Below are 20,887 nucleotides of genomic sequence, written 5' to 3'. Positions count from 1 at the left end.
ATATGCTAGTGGGTAACAGAGCTTGCTGTAAATATGAGGGCCTGAGTTTGGATCCAAAATCTGGGAATGGCCTCAATGTGCTTGGAATCCAAGTGCTTGGAGAAGGGGAGGGCTGAGACAGAGGATCACTGAGGCTTGTTGATCAACAGGTTATCGGAAAACTCTGAGCTGAGCTCCCAGTTCAATGAAAGTTATTGTCTCAAAGAAATAAAATAGGAATTTATAGAGAAAATCCAATCTCTTTCTCTACCTTCTGCACATAAAGATGCATGTATCTGCATACTCAGTTTTACACCCAACACACACACACACCCACATACAAATCACACAGATACACCACACACACACACACACACACACACACACACACACACACACACACACACACACACACACACACAACACCTAAACCACACAGACACACACATCACACACATACTCACACAGACATGCAGACACACATCACCCCCATGCCACAAACACACCATATTAACACACACATGCATGCACACACACACTAAATAAGCAGAACACATTCCAGTTCTTAGATTTATGCAATTTTATATACACTGCATACTTTTAGTCATACACAAAAGACCTGTGTCACAAATTAGTGTCTTAAGATGGTAGTTGAATTCAAATTTTCCATGACAAAAATGGAATAATATTATAGCTCCAATAGGTCCAGAAGCAAACAGATGTTATTTTCTGGAAATCAAGTTATTCTTTTGGCTTATAGTTTTAAAATGAAATATTTACCCCAAGAAACCTATAATGGATATAAAACAATTTTCTTTAAAGGTCAGTTTTCTTACTTTTATTTCTACTCAATCAGAGCTTATTGGAATTTAGGTTAGCTTGACTTTCTAAAGAGACTTTCTCAGAATAGTTGTTCTTCCTACCAGGTTATCAAAAAGATTTCCTACTTAAAATGCCAAGCTTGGGATAATCTCAACGATATATTTACATGAACCTTCCCATCTGCATATTTTCTCTACATCTTTACCTTTTTATTTTTTCTCTTCCATTTTATATTTTCATTCCAAATTGCTATTTTTTTCTATCAACCAACACAGAAAAAAAAAGAACAAAAGATGTGCTAAGAAAGTTTTCACAGAAATTACACATCTTCTTGTGCAGTTCAGGCATCTGAAATCGAAGGTGCCCATTAAATGTAGCTTCAGGCAGATAGATGTCAGCCAAAGTATCTTCTTGCTTGATTGTCTTGAGAGGCTCACAGGGCATCAGATGGTACTTCAGAGAACACAATGACTTTGCTGAAACACAAGTACAACTTTTGTATGCTGGGGGCAGGCTGTGACTCTGCTTTCTACACTTCTTTTTGGAAAAAAAAATCAGAACCACACCATTAACCTTAGGAGAGAAAGAGCAGGGGTCTGATACACAATCACTGATTAACTGACAGCCCAGGGAGACTATGATGGGTGCAAGAGACACTGCACAGTTAAACACAGAGCAACTTTGCCAGCACTTTTCCTCAGGATGCTTTCTGGTCTTCAAATAGTCTTGACCTTGCTTATCAGAGTTACTTTCCCTCAGAGATTGTGTCAAGGCTTCTTGACTACAAGTGGAGTACCAGTGAATTTTGATGAACCCCGAAGAAAAATGAAACGAGGAGTCAAGAATGAGGCTATTGAATTTTGCCCTCTTCACATGTAAGACATATATTTTTCAAACAGTGTTTCCTTAAACCAACCCAAAAGCATTGTATAAAAATTGTCTTAAGATTGTGTCTTGTTGTTCAGATGATAAAAGCTTCTCCTCCTGTAACTCTCATTTCTGTTAGGTCACTCTTGGTAATAGTATCATTCCTTCTCATATTCAAACAACTTATCTCTTCAGCTCAGGAGCTGTAGGCATGATCTAATGTTTTTTTTGTAACTGTAAAAAGCATACTGAAGTGAGCCAGAATTTCATTTTTTAAAAAATAAAAGAAATAAAGAACAAAGAAATAGAATAATTGGTGATAGAGTGATAGATTGTGAAAATGATGAGTATTGATGCATTTATTCCTCAAGATGTTATCATTGATACATACTAATACAAGGGGAAGTGATTTCTATTATTTAAATAATCACATATCCATTTCTGTGTAGATAGACACTTTAACTATAATTTTCTTTTATTTAGCTCTTTTAAAGCATTAGGGTAGTTCCAATAACTTCATTGTTAATGAATGAATGTGCAAAGAGTGTTAGTCAATATGCTTTTAAGGTTTTACTTCTATTTGTCTAAGGTCTTACTATCACAGAATGATTTATTCATCTCATAAAAAAGTTTCTGTTCATTGTAAATTGATATTCAAATACTGGTACCAAGAATTAAAAGTCAAAAAAGACACAGGGATCAGATACACTATTTAGACTATAAAATTATGTTTACAAATCTCAAGTATTTTACCATATTTAAAAGGCAGAAATCCTCACCATGTTTTCTTGATAACATATTATAAAAGGAGATTGATTGTCTTAGTAATGTGACAATATAGTCATTCCTGGTATTCTTGCTTGCTTATTCCTCAGTGGAGGGCTAGACTGACTTGTTCCTTGACATCAATAAGTCTTTATTTGATACCCATAAGGTACCTGTCATGTGTTTGTTTATTCTTATAGCAGCAATGTATCTCATCCCTTTATAAGTTTTGAAATAATAATTTTCTTTTATAATTACCTCATTATTAGCCAAAATGTACATATTTAATTGCATGTTTTTTTGCATTTGGTTTAATATAATAAAGTTTCAATTAGCTGGAAAGGCAAAGAGGCACATACTCAAGAAAGTATGTATCCATGCTCTTCAGACAGCAAGATAACACATAATAAACTCCAATAACTTTGTTGATTTTAATTGCATTTAATGTATTTTTGTATGGGGAGGATTTCTGTGTGCCATGTCAAAATGTGTGAAAGATGGAGGGCAAATTCAGGACTGGGTATTCCTCAACCACTTATTTATTCATCCAGGGGGAGTGACTCAGGTTGCCAGTAAGCACCTATAACCATGTAGCCATCTTACCACCTCAATTTTTTAAGTTGCACTTTATGTATTTGTGTGTGTGTGTGTGTGTGTGTGTGTGTGTGTGTGTGTGTGTGTGTGTGTGTGTGTGTGTGTTTATACGTAGTATGATATGTGGAGAATTTTGTTTAATGTAAACCATAGACTAAAGGAAAACTTCTGGCAAATGGGAAATGTAAAATGTAAAATGCAAAATCTGTACCTAATGGAAAATTCCCTGGAATGATTCCTTTCTACTAGAAATTGCATTATGATTTAGTCAACCCTGACATTGGATGGGACAATGGAGTTGTTGAATTTGCAGCTGGGCTGTTTTAATTGTTCCTTCCATCACTTAGTGTTGAGTGATACTCAAGTTCCATAACAGTAATTTGAATGAAACCTCCATCATTGCCTTATATTGAGCTGAGCTTTCTTGCTTTATGAGTAAACAATTTAGCACCTTAATCAGTGTTGTTAGATACCTGAAAACTGCTATGTAAACATCTCTATGCTCTGCTACATGTGTCACTTTCATTTTCTGTAGAAACTTTAATTAGATTGGCATGTGAGAAGGAAACTGCCGACCAAGTTATTAAGGTATGAACTAGGTGGCTTCATTAGCACTTTCTGAGTGCTGCAGAGACTAAAGGTTTAGGATGAAAACAATGCATATGGACAAAATCAATAGAGTAACAGGACCCCGTGTAGTTCTGATTACTTTGGAAACATCATTTCAAAGATTCTGCTGAAATAAAATGCTTATGAAGCACCTTTTCCTTTGCAGGTCATATATTAGGTGCAAGAGAATGTCCCTCTGCTTAAAATAACTATTAGATTGAACATCAGAACTGAAGATAAGCCTATTTTAGCTTATAATACCAAACCTGAAACACGGCATTTAAGCTGTATTGTTGTTCAGGTGATAAAACTCTGAGTAAAACCTGTTAATTATTAAGTTAAGTATTAACTAGGAATGAAGAATGATTGATAACAAGATGATGAAAATCAATTGCCATGTGCTAAAAAATGGCTAGCTGCAATATTGCCCAAGGTTAGATTTTATTATATTTACAATTGTTCTTTTTACTATGGCCATGTTCAATTAGAAAAAAACTAGCACAAATTGTATTCACATGGTATGAAATAGGCAGAGGAAGTAATATCCTTACAGTCTTCCAAGGGCAGAAGAAATGAAAATAGTATGTTTCTCATCCAATTAAATAAACACAAAGCACATAATGTCAATAGACGATTCAACTTTTTATTTAAAAAGTGCGTTGGAATTTCACTCATTAAGTTATGGCTTTAAGGATTGATTCAAAGAGAACCTCTCTGAAAAATTGGATGACTGTTGGTTGCATATACACATTGCTTTCCCCAGTGCAATTTACATTGATTAAGATTGGGTACATTTTATGCTTTATGCTGCTGAATTTTTATAGGTTTGGAGCCAAAGTCTAATTTCCTTGGAAATATAATTTTAGGAAAATGCTGTTTAAGTATACCCTCTAATTACCACTTACTTCTCATCTCTTTCTGGAAAAATAACAGCAACAACTAAAGCACACAAATTCTACTTTATACAACAACAGGTCATATAGGAAATAACCACAGGGAAAAAAAATGGCCAAAATTCACATAAATGAACTTTGGCCATTTATTCTAAAGTGAAAGCTTCCACCCAATGGAGAACTATTGAAGACTAAAATAAAGATGTAAATTAGGATTTCCTATCTTCTGAGCTATGTATTTGATTCATTTATGACCCTCTTATTTACAGTCACAGAGACAGAACCCTTTTGAGGAAACAGTGAAATTAGTAAGGTTGGTTGAATTTCTTGTGTTAATCATACAGACTTTTAAAATTAAAAATAACATAAATTACACATAACATATTTTGAAATATGTCTTATATTTTAGAATGGAATGTCCTTACATTCCATGTTACTATAGAATTACTGGATTGCAAATTCTGACACAATGAACTGAATAGTGCTTTATTTTCCTGTGAGTTTTTTTCCTGAGTATTAAGTATTTACAATATATAAAAAGACATATAGCTAATTTGAGAGTGTTTCTGTATGTAGTCCAGGCAGGCCTCCATATTCTGGCTGTCCTCCTTTCTGCCTTCTGAGTGGTGAGATTCCAAATGTGAACAAATACCCTGATTTCACTCTGACATTTTCTTGACCATTAATGTGGCTAACACTCTCTTATTGTGTCATTTATAATTCTTATTTAAATAAATAAAGTATTTATAATACAATTCCATATGTCTCCCTTACTATGCAATGTGCCACAGCATTAAGGAAATTAAAAATCATTGAGGGTGGAGAGATGGCTCAGGGTGGAAGAGCATGTATGAAGGATCCAGTTCTTTTCCAATATTCATGTTCTGTGGCTCTCAACATCCTGGTCTGACATCCTCTTCTGGACTTCGTTGGCAGCTTCAGTCACATGTGCACATACTGTTCTCACTCAAATGCAAAATTACACACAGGTAATTTTAAAAACTCGTGGTTGAGTTACAAGTCAGTTAAACAAAAAGAAATTTCCTGAAAACAAATTTGAAAAATCTCTCTTGCCACCCACAACAACAGAGTGATTTTGTTTCTACACTCTGTGGGGTTTCATGACATGCCCCCATGATACCTAGAAGGCCCATGGAAAAATTTATATTTATGAAAATTGTGAATTCAACCTAGAGCTTTGAGCTACTTTCTTTCATTCTAGCACTGAGGTAAACCCCGGCTTATATTCTTTTTTGGAAGAATAAATATAAATCCATTAAAAAAATAATTGTGCGTGTGTGTGTGTTTTGGGCAGGCTTGCAAGTGTGTGGAGGTGAGAGGGAGTGACATTCATGCATGTGGAGTTCTGAGGGTCATTATCAGGAGTTTGTCCTCTCTTTCCATCAAGTGGGCCCACGGGACTGAAGTCAGCAAGCTTAGTGGCAATAGACTTTACCTAAAGTGCCATTTCATTGTCCAAGTGACAAACTGAGGACAAGAAAGGACCTATCAGCCATCTTGTCCAGGTACCTGGAAAAGCACCTTTAAGAACACACCATAGGGGTGGAGATACCCTTGGGTACTAGGGAGAGAGGGGAAGAGTAGTTGTCAAGAGGGCAGCCAGGGAGGTGGGGAAGGTGGGCTATTTAGGTCTCACAGGGGGAGTGCCTAATATGGGGAAAAATGAGGGTGACACCTGTGTGCTCATTGTGACAACTCTTTTTATGGTTTCTTAACCTACCAAACTAATTCTGCCCTAGCAGTGTTAATTATGTCCTTAAATTATGAATTTATATGCTTAATAAAATTATTATGATATATCCTGATTAAAGTTTCCCCTCCCTGTAATCTCCTCTTCCTACCCTTTGTGTCTCTCATTAGAAAAGAAGAAGCTTCTAGGAGATAGCAACAAAATATAACAATATAAAACATAATAAGTTAAAACAAAAAAATCACATGGAAATTGGACATAGAAAACCAACAGAAGTTTCTTCTGAATACTACTTTTAAAATTATTCAATCTCAACTGGTCAGTCTTTAAAAAATTATACAATAAAAACAATGCTAAATGGGACCATGGGGTTGCAAATTTTATGTTTATTAGCATATATATTCATATATTATAACAATAGTTAAAGAATAAGAGGCCATGAATTTGAAAGGGAATGGAGAGTCATGGGTGGGATGGAGGGAAGAGAGAGAAGAACAGACAAATGATGTAACTATATTTTAGTTAAAAGCAATTATAATTTATTTAGTTATGTCTTAAGTGGTTTTGAAAAAATATTTATGGTTCAAATTGAAGTAATCTGAATGTGAATCCTGCCCTCTTTGGGTAGCTTTATAATTTTAGTACTTATTGAGAATTAGTGTCCTCGCATTCTCACATTTTAAAATAGCAAATTGATAACAACATTCAATTAAGCTTATACCATTTAAGAAATGAAAAAATCCAAAACAGCTATTAAGACTTTGGTATATGAAAATTTTTGTAAGAGGCCTTCTTGAAAAGAGATCCCCATGTAACACAAGCATATTTGCTTGTGTTCAACAAACATAGTACATTACATTCCTCGCAAACATTTTTCAATTGAGTATATTCCATGCTGTCCTTTAATGTGATTTTGTCAATCTGCAAAGCAGTGTAGCTGCTTCTGTTAGTATTAAAATACAAATGGGTTAAATATGTTAAATATAAATTCTCAAAGAACAGCTGAGAGTAGGGACATGAGTGCACAGGCGCAATACACACACATGCATACACACACACACACACACACACACACACACACACACACACACACACTTTTGCATTTAGATAAGCAATAAAAGGAAAAAGAAGCAATGAAGTCCTCAGCCTCAAAACATAAGCCAATAAGACCCCATGGGTACTGAAGACTAACAATACAGAAAAAAAATCTTTCTCCATAATGGTGCCTAGCCACAATACAAATGGAGACTTTAAAATAAAAGAAGTAGTACAAACAGAAAAAGAAATGTTAAATACATTTGAAGCACTATTTATGAACAGTGGTATTTGTGCCTGGCAGCACAGAGGACACCTGTTTTAATAGTTCTCTTCAGTTGTATCTACAGGCTGATTTGCTACTACAGTTCTGTTTTTGTTTCTTATTACCTTAAGGTTTTAATTTTCATTATACCTATTGGAGAATTGTATCTTCTACTCCCTACTTGTTTTTTTCCTCCAACGATTGTTACAAAGTTCTAAGCTTGGTAAATTGTTATTCCATGCTTGCAAATTTATTTCACAGATGTTAGTAAGTTTTCCCATACACAGTAATTCATTGATTACTAACAACTCTATTGAACTCCATTTTTCAGCTTGCACAGCTCATCTACACAGATAGCACCTTGAATTTATGGCAAAATATGTATATGCCAAGGACTATCACCACAAAATAATCCAGACACACTTGAAGCTCAATTGCTTTCAAACCTCCTGATCACTGAGCTTTCTCCTTTATGGGTGAAAGGAGGTTTTGTACCTAATGTGTACACACATGGATAGTTAGACTTTGGTGCTTTTGAAGCCATTGTTAAGGCCACTCTTACCTTTCCTTTCTCTCCAAGTATTCCATTTCTCTTTTAATCTATAAAGAAAGTGAGATAGCTTTCAATCCCTTTATCCTAGTTCTGGGGAAAGAGTGGGGATTCATATTCATTAAACATGTATTAATATTCATTAATATGTATTCTTGTTCATTACTGAGTGATGCATCCTACTTTTACACAATGACATATTTATAAACTTTATTGGCATGTTCTTATTGCCTTTATTTCCTTCTAAAAATCTCTAAAAATTTCCTATTTTTCTAATTAGGAAATAATCATTCTTCGTAAGATTTCAAAGTGAGAAATTGTACTTTAAAGGGAAAATAAAGATAAATAAATTTTACCTGTGCAATTTTCTACCAGGTAGATAGATTATTTACACAAATGCTTTTGAAGGTGTAAGTGGAGAAGTAGGAATATTGTCATTCATCATATTACCTTTGTGTAAATTATGAATTATAGTAGAAATCCTATGTGGACACACATGCATATATGTGGTGTATGTGTGTTTGTGTGTGTGTGTGTGTGTGTGTGTGTGTGTGTGTGTGTGTGTGTGTAGCAACTCCACAGACAAAATTTCTATATAAAAGTTGGGTGTTTGTATTAAAATAGACTAAAGCTCTGCTGGAACTAAATGACAACGAAAAACAAATGATTATCACTACTGGGTTTCAACTTTTGTCCTTGAGATCAGAGGGAGACAATGTGAGATGTGGGCAAGAAGAAATAGTGAAGACAAATCCTATGTAGATGAAGGGTCAAACTGAAATTGTTGCCTGTGTGGCCAAAGTGAACCTTAGAGTGAGTACATGTAATGATTAACATGAACTTGAAGGGGTATTGCAATTTAATACAACTGTATAATCTAGTGTACTATTAAGTTAAATCTATCTTCAGTGTAGTTTATTTGTTCAATTCATTTTATTAGTAGATTTCATGAAGTAGGAGCTGGAGAGCCAAGTCTGAGTTGATGGCACACCAAGAGACAATTGATAGATGAAAACATCTCAGCCCCAGAGGTTCCCTTAAATATTCAGCTCCCTAGAAATTATCAGAAACTTCACAGAGAGTTCTGAAATTATACCCTGGGTATTTAGTTATATTTAAAGAGAAACAGACATCTAGTTAATATCTACTCTCTGCTCACATGAGACAAAACTGTAAGTCATAAGCAAAGAGAATTATTTAGTTATCCTCAATGCAGAGAATTTTAATTTTCATGTTTTTTCCCTCTATGTTTCTGGAACCTTAAAACTGAATGTGGTTATTTGTTGCTTTGCTTATCTGGTTACATTACTGTTTAGGTGCTAGATTAATTCAATAGAAGTTCCTGATAGCTTAATAATGTTAAAACCACAGTAAAAAAAATGAATCTCGTTTTGACTGTCCATGAGAGGTGATTTATTATCTTTCCCCAAAATAAGAAAAATAGGAAACTTCAAACATCAAGTGTCATTTTCAAAGTGTCTGTGGGTTAGAGCTGACCTGGGACCTCTGGCCTCTGCTTCTTGTGATGAAGTTCTAGAGTTTTCACTGTCACCAGTAGAAAGTCTCGGTCTAAATTCATCTGGGTGATTGCTGTACATATACAGCTCCCAAGAGGCTGGTTTGGAAGGGCCTCGATTCCTCATGTCTTATGCCTTAAGAATAGTATCTCCCATCTGAGAATCTTCCAGCATGGCAGTGGGCCTCTCATGAAAATCAAACAAACAAACAAAACAATGATATGTCAACATCAAAGAACAGGCATCTTAGTATTTCTGTAGTGCAATGTCAAGAATGACCTCACATGGCTAAATTAAGCCCACAATCAGCAAACAGAAACATCCACAATCATGAGCACTACATGGAGCCATGACATGACTGGTCATGACTCGTACACAGCATATTCGTATTGATTAGCATTTAGTAGGAGAATCAAGACATATTGAGATAGAATTGTGTTGCCTGAAATCTAACTTGTAATAATACTGGTTAGCACTCTATTCTCAAATATGATATCATAAAAGTGTTTTCAAAATCCACTATTACACAGTTCCTTACACTCTGGAAATTGAAGTAATTATTTATCGTTAGAAATTCATTTTAATAGAATGCTCACATCCAGTAATACATCTTTTGGTTGTATGATATACAATATTTAAAGACATCATTGTTTTTATTTAAAACCATAACATCATGTTTAATAGAAGTTATGTGAATTTTACATATAGTGGTAAGGAAATTATTTCTCCACAGTGGATCACCATTGATTTGAACCCTGATATCTCAGTGTAGCTTGTATTTTAGTAAGCTTCAGTTCCTTTGCTATGTATAACAGAGGAATCTATACTTAAGTCTCATTTAGAAGCAAGAATAATCCATTCTTTTGAGAATGAATAAAATACATTTAAGACAGAACCATTATTTTGCATATTTTGACCATCATATAAAACTATTTCCAGATTAGTGAAGCCAGAGCGTGACTGGAACATATCATCTATGCAACAGACTTACTTAAGTGCATTTAATTTTCAAAATTTTAGATGCAGAGTACAAAGAGAACAGACAGTTTTATTGAGTAATATGTTACAATCAAAATATGTGCTTAGAGTAAACCTTTTATCTTTATTTTCACAAAGTTATATGTTAATTAGGTATACTCCCCTTCTTCTCATATGATTTACTATGTGTTTCCTGAGTGTTTCATAATCTTGCCAAATTCATAAAATCCAATGAAGTAAATTAATTAATCAACATAGCTTTCATTTGCATCTTTATGAATATTTAAAATTATGCTTGCCTTAATTCTAAATACCTAATTTATGTGATACTATAGCTTTCTAATACATTCTAGGGTTGGATCATCATATCTTCCTATTTTGTAATTCTCTCTGCAATTTTAGTATAATCAAGAGCTTAAATATGGACAATTTTTAAGGAAAATAAATGTATTGGTCTGGAGTTTTAGTTGTTGTAATGTGCTAAGTTTGAATGATCAGAAACTTACAAGGACATTCTTATGTCCTCATGTGGTAGAATAAAGAAGAGGAAAGGGGAGGAGAGATAATGAAGGAGAAAGAGAGAGAGAGAGAGAGAGAGAGAGAGAGAGAGAGAGAGAGACAGAGAGAGAGACAGAGAGAGAGACAGACAGACAGACAGAGAGAGACAGAGAGAGACAGACAGAGAGACAGAGCAGAGAGACAGAGACAGAGAGACAGGGAGACAGAGGACACAGACATACACACACACACACACACACACACACACACACACACACACACACACACACACACACCCCTTCCTCTTGGAGAAGAAACCTACTGCCAAGATAACAGATTCAGTCACGTAATGATGAGAACATTTACTCATTCTTAAATGTGGAGTCCTTAAGGCCTCTTAAACTTTTCACTTTTAATATCATGGGAAGTGAATTTCAACTCAAGTTTTGGAGGTCATAAGCACTGAAATCTAGCATAGCAGTAATGCTGATAATCTTGCTGCAATGCTTCCTCTGCCTTGCTTCTAATGGAGATAAGAATTTATTTTGATAACCTTTGATGTGTTATACTGTTGTGCGACATTAGTCATTCTTCAATTTTACTAGTTTTATTAATTGTAAAAAGTAATGGGTTCCATCATCAAAATTTCATGCTCAAATACGGTATGCTTTGATCATATCTTTTCCCATTACTGTGTCCTAACCCACTTGTCCTTTCCTCGTGTTTTTATTTCTGTTTCTTCTTTGTGTTATGACACATGATGTGTGACATTTGTCTTCATGGACCTTGTTTCCAGTGCTTATCATTACTTTCTCCAGTTATATTCATTTTCCTGAAAGGAATATCATATTGTTTCTTTTTATGTCTGAGTGCTTCTCTATTATGTATGTGTATGTGACTTTTTTTTCCTATTGTTCTGTTAAAATCTCCTCAGCTGGTCCTATACCTTGACTGCTGCAAACAATGTTGCAATCAACATGAGCATGCAAGTGTTTTTTTTTTTTTTGTTTTGTTTTGTTTTGTTTTGTTTTTTTGTTTTTCTTTTTCCGGTTGCTGTCATATACTCAGGAGCATTATAGCCAAATTATATTTTAGGTTACAAGGAATCTCTACACTGATTTCTATTGTAGCTGAATTAATGTATATGTGCCCCAGCAATATATGAGGTTTTCTTCTTGCCTACATCCCTACTAACCTGTGCTGGATTTTTCTTGATAACAGCCATTCTGACTGGGGAAAGATGGGATCTCAAAATAGTCAGGCTTTCACATTCCTAGGTGATTACAGCTGATTATAGTGGTTGAGCAACTGTACTTTCTCTCTTGAAAAGTGTCTATTAAGCTGCTTAACTCAATTATTGATTGAATTGCTTTTTCCAGTGGTAATTTTTGTTTTGAATAGGCTCTTAAACTACATATAGTCTAGACTGGTCCTTTCCTATAGATCCTCTTAGCTCTGCCTCCTAAGTGCTAGGACTTTAGGTTTGACTGACAGCTGAGGTTTATCCTTTTTGAATGTTGTGCATAATAATCATGAATCATATAAATATTTAGCATAGATTTTTTGTCTTTGTCTTGTAAGTTGATGTCTTGTAAGACTGATTTTATCTGAGTCTTGATATTTAAAGTAGGCTTGCTGGATATGGTGCTAGTTTCTAACATGTTTATAATCCAACATAAAAATATCTTTTAACACAGGTATGCTCTTATCATCCGTGTTTGGAGTAGTTATATATATATAATTGAGTTAAAGGCAATCTCCACAGTATTGCCTGCTCATGGTCATTTCTTATTCATCATTTTTCCTCCTGCATTAATTAAGCATTTTTTTCGTTCTATCTAATTTCCTCTCTTCTTAATCTATTTTTCCTCATTTTTTTTTGTGAATTCTGCAATACTTTCCTCTGAACATTACAATACCCTTTCTTGTTTGGTTAGTGGTGGGGGGATGAAGTCTTGCTTACCCAGAATAGCCATGTCCTCCTTGATCAAGAATCTCTACACCAGTCCCAAGTGTTGTCACTACAGACCTGTGCAACCTTCTGTCACACAGTATTTATCTGTGAATACTCTGATAAAGAAAACAGCCAGCCCTGAGTTTTACTCCAAGGACCACAAGACACTCCACACTTCAGGATCTGGAGACACAGGAACAGCCTATGAGGCAGAGAACACAGCTGGTACTCAAAAGGCAGAAAGCCAAAGGAACAGACTTATGTCACAGCTTCCAAAATTCATGCAGGTATGAAGGCATGGAGGTTTGCAGAGACCTTGCTTAAAAATCCAGAGTTTGCATTGTAAGAGGATGGGCTTATGCTGTCCTGAGACACTACATCTGTACAATTTGCTGTATTAGAAATAGGAACCCAAGCATTGCAAATCATATATCTTCCCTTTTATAATGAACATTTTCATGGAATTATAAAATTTCCATGAATGGGAAATTTCAGTTGGTAGGATTTTCTCCTTAAAATGTTAAAGATTTCATTTTCTTCTTTCTTGTGTGTGGACGGTTTCCTTTGAAATGATTGTACTTACTTGTCTGTATCCATGCTTTTATACCTCTTTTCTGGCTGCATTGGAGGAGTGGCTCTTAGTGGCTCATTGCTATTATTTAGTTGCAGCTTTGTTGGTATTCCTCTCTGTGGTAGTCACTGAGTTTCCTGAATTTGTGGTTTGGTTACTATCATTAGGTATGGGAAATTTTCCACCCTTCGTATTTAAAACCCTGGTCTCCCACTCTCTCCCCAGCTGCTACTCCAGTATGTAGTATGCCATCTGATGTTCCAAAGCTCCTAAGAGTCCTATTATTTTGATGACTGCATTTCAATTTGGTAATTATTGTTGACTTATGTTCAAAGTCACTGAAATATTTTCTTGGCTCTGTTGAAATCTATTGAAGGTCACTTTGAAGAAATATTTCTATTATGTGTCTTTTCCCAACCCCAGAAAATATTTCTGGATGACTGAAATCATAAAAAAGCCCTGTCAATTCAGTCTCTCACTATATTCTTTCAGGCAAAGTTTCACACAAATGAAAACAAACATTAAAATTTCCTCCCATAGATTCATGTTTGTCTAAGATGACAATGCTTGCTTTAGCATAAAATCAAAAAAAAAAAGCTCAGTAAAGTCTAGCTACTTTTAAGAAGCAGATTAGTAATAAAAATTGCTTCGCAAGGCCTTTATTAAGGACTTCAAGGATAAATGTACTCAGTACAGCAGGCACTTATCTGTCAGCCAATGAAAACAAGTTGGTGGAGTATTGCTGATATTTTAAGAATGTGTTTTTGTACATTAAAAATGTATATTTCTAATACTCAAATGATAATACTCAATAAGCTGGGGAATTAAAATTAATAAACCTTTGTCATGTGTACTTGGTAGGGAGTGGTTCTTTGGGATAAGATCTTGCTGAGTAGCCAATACTGGTCTGGAAATAGTGGTGATGCTCCTGTCTCAACCTTCTGAGTACTGAAATTACAGGTGTCTGTCACCACACTTGGATTTAACTTTAAATAGAAAACTGTTATAAGAGAAAAATAGACTGGGGTTGTTTATAGGTAGATGCATCATTTCTTTTAAAAGCGGGGTAAGAAACAAAGGGTCATTTTTCTTAGGATGAGATACATTTTGTTCAAGTAGCAAAAGAAAAAGCATTTTAAACGCGTTCCTGGTAGACTAGATTTTAACCTTGAAATTTAAAAATATTTTTATTTACTCTTTGAAAATTTCATTTGTGGATCTGTCTGCAATTATTCCTTTCACTTTCCACCAGGACTTAAACAAAACAGGTACTTTCCAGCTTAACACACACACACACACACACACACACACACACACAGAGAGAGACAGAGAGAGAGAGAGAGGAGAGAGAGAGAGAGAGAGAGAGGGAGAGGGAGAGACAGAGAGACAGAGAGACAGAGAGAGAGAGATCCTAAATGTTGTGTGTACTTATGTATACATATATAACAAATATATTCTTAACTTAGGAGAAGCACAAAAACCACACACAATAAATAAATATAAAACAAAAACTATTCTGTAATCTGAATTAAGTATGAATTTTTATGTAAAAGAATGGTAAAACAGAGCAAAATCTCCTAGAAGTATATTGCATTTTCCTTTTTTGTTTTATTGAAAATAGGCTCTTTTTCTTTTTTCTGGGCTCCCAGTTTTATTTATTTATTTATTTATTTATTTATTTATTTATTCTTATTTGTTAGAAAGAACATTATTTTACATATCAGTCCCAGGTCTCTCCCTCCCCTCCTCCCCTACCCCCCAACTAACACCCTACCTATCCCATACCCTTTCTTTTCCCCAGGGAGGGTGAGGCCTTCCATAGGGGATCTTCAAAGTCTGTCATATTCTTTGGGATAGGGCCTAGGCCAACCCCCTTGTGTCTAGGCTCAGGAAGTATCCTTCCATGTGGGATGGACTCCTAAAGTCCATTCCTATGCTAGGGATAAGTACTGAACCACTACAAGAGACCCCATAGATTTCCAAGGTCTCCTTACTGACACCCTACATTCAGGGGGTCTGGATCAGTCCCATGCTGGTTTCCCAACCATGAGTCTGGGAACCAAGAACTCTCCCTTGATCAGGTCAGCTGTTTCTGTGGGTTTCACCAGTCTGGTATGGACCCCTTTGCTCATCTGTCTTCCTTCTCTGCATCTGGATTTCTGTTCAGTTCAAGGTATAGCTGTAGGTGTCTGCTTATAATTCCACCAGCTGCTGGATGAAGGCTATACGATGGCATATGAATTAGTCATCAATCTCATTATCAGGAGAGGGCATTTAAGGTAGCTTCTCCTCTGTTGCTTAGATTGTTAGTTCTTTAGGTTAGAAAATACCTGTGGTTTTGTTGAAAGTACTTTCTGAGCCTTTAAGCTAGGATTCCTCTCATTCATTTATTCTTATTATTCTTGGGTTTGGTCTTTACATAATGTCCCAGATTTCCTGGATCTTTTGTGCCAGGAGTCTTTTAGATCTAAATTTTTTGACTAAAATATCTATGTCTTCTTTTGCATTTTCAATGCCTGAGATTCTTTCTTCTATCTCTTGTATTCTGTTGGTAAAGCTTGCATCTGCAGTTTCTGCTTAAATTTCTATTTTTTTTATTTCCAGAATTCCATGAGTTTATGCTTTCTTTATTGCTTCTTTTTCCATTTTCAAGTCTTGAACAGTTTTATTCCTTTCCTTCATAATGTTTGTGCTGTCCTCGATTTCTTAAGGAGATTTAATCATTTCCTCTTAATGACTTCTTCCATCTTCATACAGGTGGTTTTATTGTTTTTTCCTTATGCTTCAGCCATGTTGGAATATTCAGGGCCTTCGGTGGCTGCTATTGATTGTGCCTTTGGGATAAGTATAGCTAGAGGTGATGATTTCTGATTTTGTCTTCGATAGGTGAGTGATTTGTTCCTTGGTTTCTGTTTCTTCTTTGGAATTTCTGTGTGATGACTGTTTGTTGCCTGTTTTGAGCCTTCTCAGTTGGTGTGTTCCCAGTGAATGCCTACTGGTGTTGGAGACTAGAGTACTGGGATAAACTGGGGGGGGGGGACGGTACATTGGAGGAGAATGTCTTTGTGATCTGTTGAGGATGGGGTCAAAAAGGAAAAGGAGATCACAGTGAGTTTATTTCTACAGAGCTAGGGATGAGACATGGGATTAGAGCAGTAGGAGAGATGTGGGTCTGCCTTCAGCCTACTTACTATCCTGGGAGAAGCAGCCCTTGAATTAGTGGGGTGTACTTGCTGGACTTGGAATCTGTGACAAAGCAATGAGTTAGGAAATAGTGTTAGAAGGGGAAGATTGGCAGGATCCTCAGGAGAAGGGAGCAGGAGATCATGGAAAGCATCATGGGTTTTCTGCTGCAGATCTGGGGATAAGACTGGGGGATTGGATTTCAGCGAACAGAGAGAGAAGAGAAGTTCTGCAGATACTCTAACTGGCTTTCTGGCAGGTATGACCTATGGGTTAGCAAGGGAATGTCTACTGGAGTTGGGGACTGGGATAAAGTTAGCAAGTGAGGGGAGAAAGTTTTAGGAGAACTATGGGATTCACAGAAGATGTGGGCAGGGGGAAAGGAAGGCTGCAACTGGTGTTTTGTTGCAGCACTGGCTGGGCATAAGAATAGAGGGTTGGAATTGGAGGAGAGAGACAAGTGGTGAGGATCTTCAAGTAGCTTACCTGTTTCCCTATTTTGCTTAGCTGGTTTGTTCACAAGGAATGCCTGCTGGTGTTGGAGGCAGTGACAATGGATTGAGTTGGGGAAAATAATTTGGGGTTGGGGTCAGATAGTAAAGGGAGACTGCAATAGGTTTCCTGCTGTAGACATGAAGATGAGCTTGGGGGTGGGGTTAGGAGCAGTAGGAGACATTCATTTTTTCCTTTTATAAATTCAATATAATACTTAATATTAAAGCTATAGGATAATATTTAAAATGCAGTCATAAATTTAAAAAAATTATCCTGTGTTGGTTGTGAAATGAGAATGTTCTTCCCTTGAGTGATATATTCTGTACAAATGCATCTTAAAAATGTCTCATAGGCAATGTTCCATTACTATAAAGATAAAATGATATTTAAAAGAATACTTTTTCCACAAAAATAACTTCAACAAAGTTATTGATGAATTTATGAAAATTGTTCACTGAAGCAGAAAGCCAAGACAATAACATATCAAATTAACATGTGATATGCTGAAATATGTAGCTGTTTTCTATTTTTGCAAACTGGAGATAAACATGAAGAGAAAAATATCTTATATAATATGAAGTTTGAAATTCTATGATAATTCTTAGTTGGAATAAGAATGTAGAATTCGTTGACCACTATGAAGAGAAGTATTCATTGTTAAAAGTTAATTTAGTGAACATATATTTAGCAGTTGCTAAGTTATTGGAAAATAAGTAACTGATAACATTTTGTTTTGTTTATAAAGTGCAGGTATTATTCTTGGTTATCTATCATGACTAATAGTAAGATAATACTGTTAAAGGAAACACTCACTTTTGTTATGATAAATCTTTCCACCAAAGGCCCTTTCCACCAAAGGCCCTTTCCACCAAAGGCCCTTTCCACCAAAGGCCGCTGAGCCCCACCGCCACATGTGCGCTTTATGCCGCCACCCACCTGAGTTAGGACCCAAATTAATGCACGGAGAGATATGTATTAGGTTCAAAGCTGCTTGGCCAATGACTAGGACTTCTCATCTGCTAACTCAGTCTTAATTATCATAAATCTATACATGTTATAAGACTTATCTTTATAGAGGATGACTTTTGCTGGCACCCTCTCTTGCCGGTTGCTCACATCCTGCCGCAGGAGGATGCGAAGGGGAAAGGGGGAACACTTCCTCTTTCCTTTCCTTAAATATGAGTCTCCTTGCTATGTCACTTCCTGCCTGGATCACCACTTCTCTACTACATTTCCCAGAATCCTCTGACTCCTAGTCCTGTCTAACTTGCTCATTGGCCAAACAGTATTTTATTCAATAATCAATAAGGTAAACTTACAAAGAAGTACATTCCCCATCACACTTTGGATACAAGAAATAGAGAAATAAGCCTGGAACTGACCAGGAAACTTCCCCCATACTAGGCAGCTTACAAAGTCTCAGAGGGTGCTCTATAGGCTGTGGAGAAAGCAGATATAAGCTGTCTCATCCACTGACTACTGAACTCTCTATGCTATGATACCAATCTGTTGGCAAGGTTTGACTAACAATGCAATAGTGGCATAACGGTTGTGAATATAACCAAAATCTTGCTGTGAATATGAGTAGAGGAATGGTTATAGTTGGTCATTTAAACCTGGTCAAAAGCCCATAGCTAATCCTTACTCTATGTCCAAAATCCACATATGAGTGAGTACATACCATGTTTGTTGTTTTGCAATTGGGTTACCTCCCTCAGAATGGTTTCTTCTAGATCCATCCATTTTCCTGGATTACCAGCCTACAATCCACACTGCCAAAGAATCTAGTAAAGAAGAAACAGTTGACCTGAACATCAGGGAACTCTTGCTCCCCAGACTGATAGCATGGGACTGATCCAGAACCCAGGAACATAGATTTCTGAGAGGAAAATTGGACATCTACGGGACCTCCTGTAGTAGTTCAGTACTTATCCCTAGCATAGGTGTGGACTTCGGGATCCCATTCCATATAGAGGAATACTCCTTGAGCCAAGGCACACAGGGGTGGGCCTAGGCCCTATCCCAAAGGATACAATGGACTCTGATGATATCCTATGGAAGGACTCACCATCCAGGGGGAGCAGAAAGGATATGTGATAGGTAGGGTTTTAGTAGGGGAGGAAGGGAGGGAGAAGGGAACTGGGATTGTCATGTAAAACAATCCTGTTTCTAATTCAAATAAAAAAAAGTTGAAAAAAAATAAAGCCCATATCTAGGGAGGTAATAGGCCCTAAGGATAGGAACCTAATAGTATTGTCATGCTAAATAGATATTTTATTAAACTGCATTCTAAATATTTATGTTTATACCCACACATCTATGTGACTCTCAACTTTGGTCAGGAAAGCTTCATTTCACAGTAGTTAATGTAGAAACTGGTAACTGGCCAAAATGCCAAGCATAAACAACTCTTAAGTTCTCAGCTCATAAGTCATCCATATCAAATTCTCACCATTCAAGATTGAGAAAACTGCATGAAAGAGAGGGCAGAAAGAATGTAAGAGCCAGAGAATGGGGAGCAATTGTATGAAATCCTGTGTTCTGGACATGCCAGGTTCGCTGTAGTCATGAAAAAAAACTGCAGCTATGGTTGCTTGCATAAGATACGCACAATATCAAGGTAGTCAAATCACAGCATGGGTGTGAAAGACGCTGCTGTTAGAGGCGCTATTCACAGATGATAGTTGCTAAGGGAGGAAGAATCACTCTTTAAGGAGTGCAGCAAGTAGGCTGGTCATGTTCAGATGGCCAGGTACCATGCACCTATAATACACATTAGTTGAGCTCAACAGGCTACTAATAATAAAAAGATGACATGCATTTGGAAGGTAGATGGGATAGGATGATACCAGAAGAGTTGGAGAGAAAGTAGTAGATAATATGATCAATGTAGTAATAAAAATATTACATAATAATAAAATATTATTTCTAAAAGATCATACTGTTGATTTTTTAGCCCCAAGTAGTTCAACCACTTGTGGTATTTAGTTAAAGGTGAACTTACACAGTAACTCACCAATGGACGAGTGAATGTAGAATAAGAATACATTTCATTGCTGCAAGATTACTGAAGCATACAGAAGACTAGAACACTTGTAAGTTGCAATGAGACTAGAGCAAGAGCAAAACAGAGCAGAATCTAAAAAGACCACCTATGAAAATGTCTGCTAAGTCCACTTAAGCCAGGAGGAATATAAAGGAGCTTGAGAAAAACATGGTTTCAGTCTTTAGAATTGAGACTACTTAAATTTGCTATGTAGAAAAAAGGAAATGACATCATGTGTAGTAAATAATGGGAAGGTTTGGTGGCTGTGTCACTGTAACCAGTGCAGAGAGTACAAGTAACTGATCTCATTTTAGGTGATAAAAATGAGATTGGATTTGTTGATGATCATTTACCTTGAATAAAATATGTTTTGATAACTAGTCTGTGCATGACCTTGATCAGTTCTAAATCTGCAGACATAAGACATAATAGAGTTCCAGAGTTCATAAAATTAAGAAATGACATAGTTATTATAATGTGCATAGTGCTATTATTTTATTTTAGGTGATATTTACCCAGTCTACAATGTAAATATATTCCCTACAAAACATCTAT

The sequence above is a fragment of the Cricetulus griseus genome, assembly GCF_003668045.3.
Source record: "Cricetulus griseus strain 17A/GY chromosome 1 unlocalized genomic scaffold, alternate assembly CriGri-PICRH-1.0 chr1_1, whole genome shotgun sequence".
Classification (NCBI taxonomy): domain Eukaryota; kingdom Metazoa; phylum Chordata; class Mammalia; order Rodentia; family Cricetidae; genus Cricetulus; species Cricetulus griseus.
Note: the sequence above shows the minus strand (reverse complement) of the source record.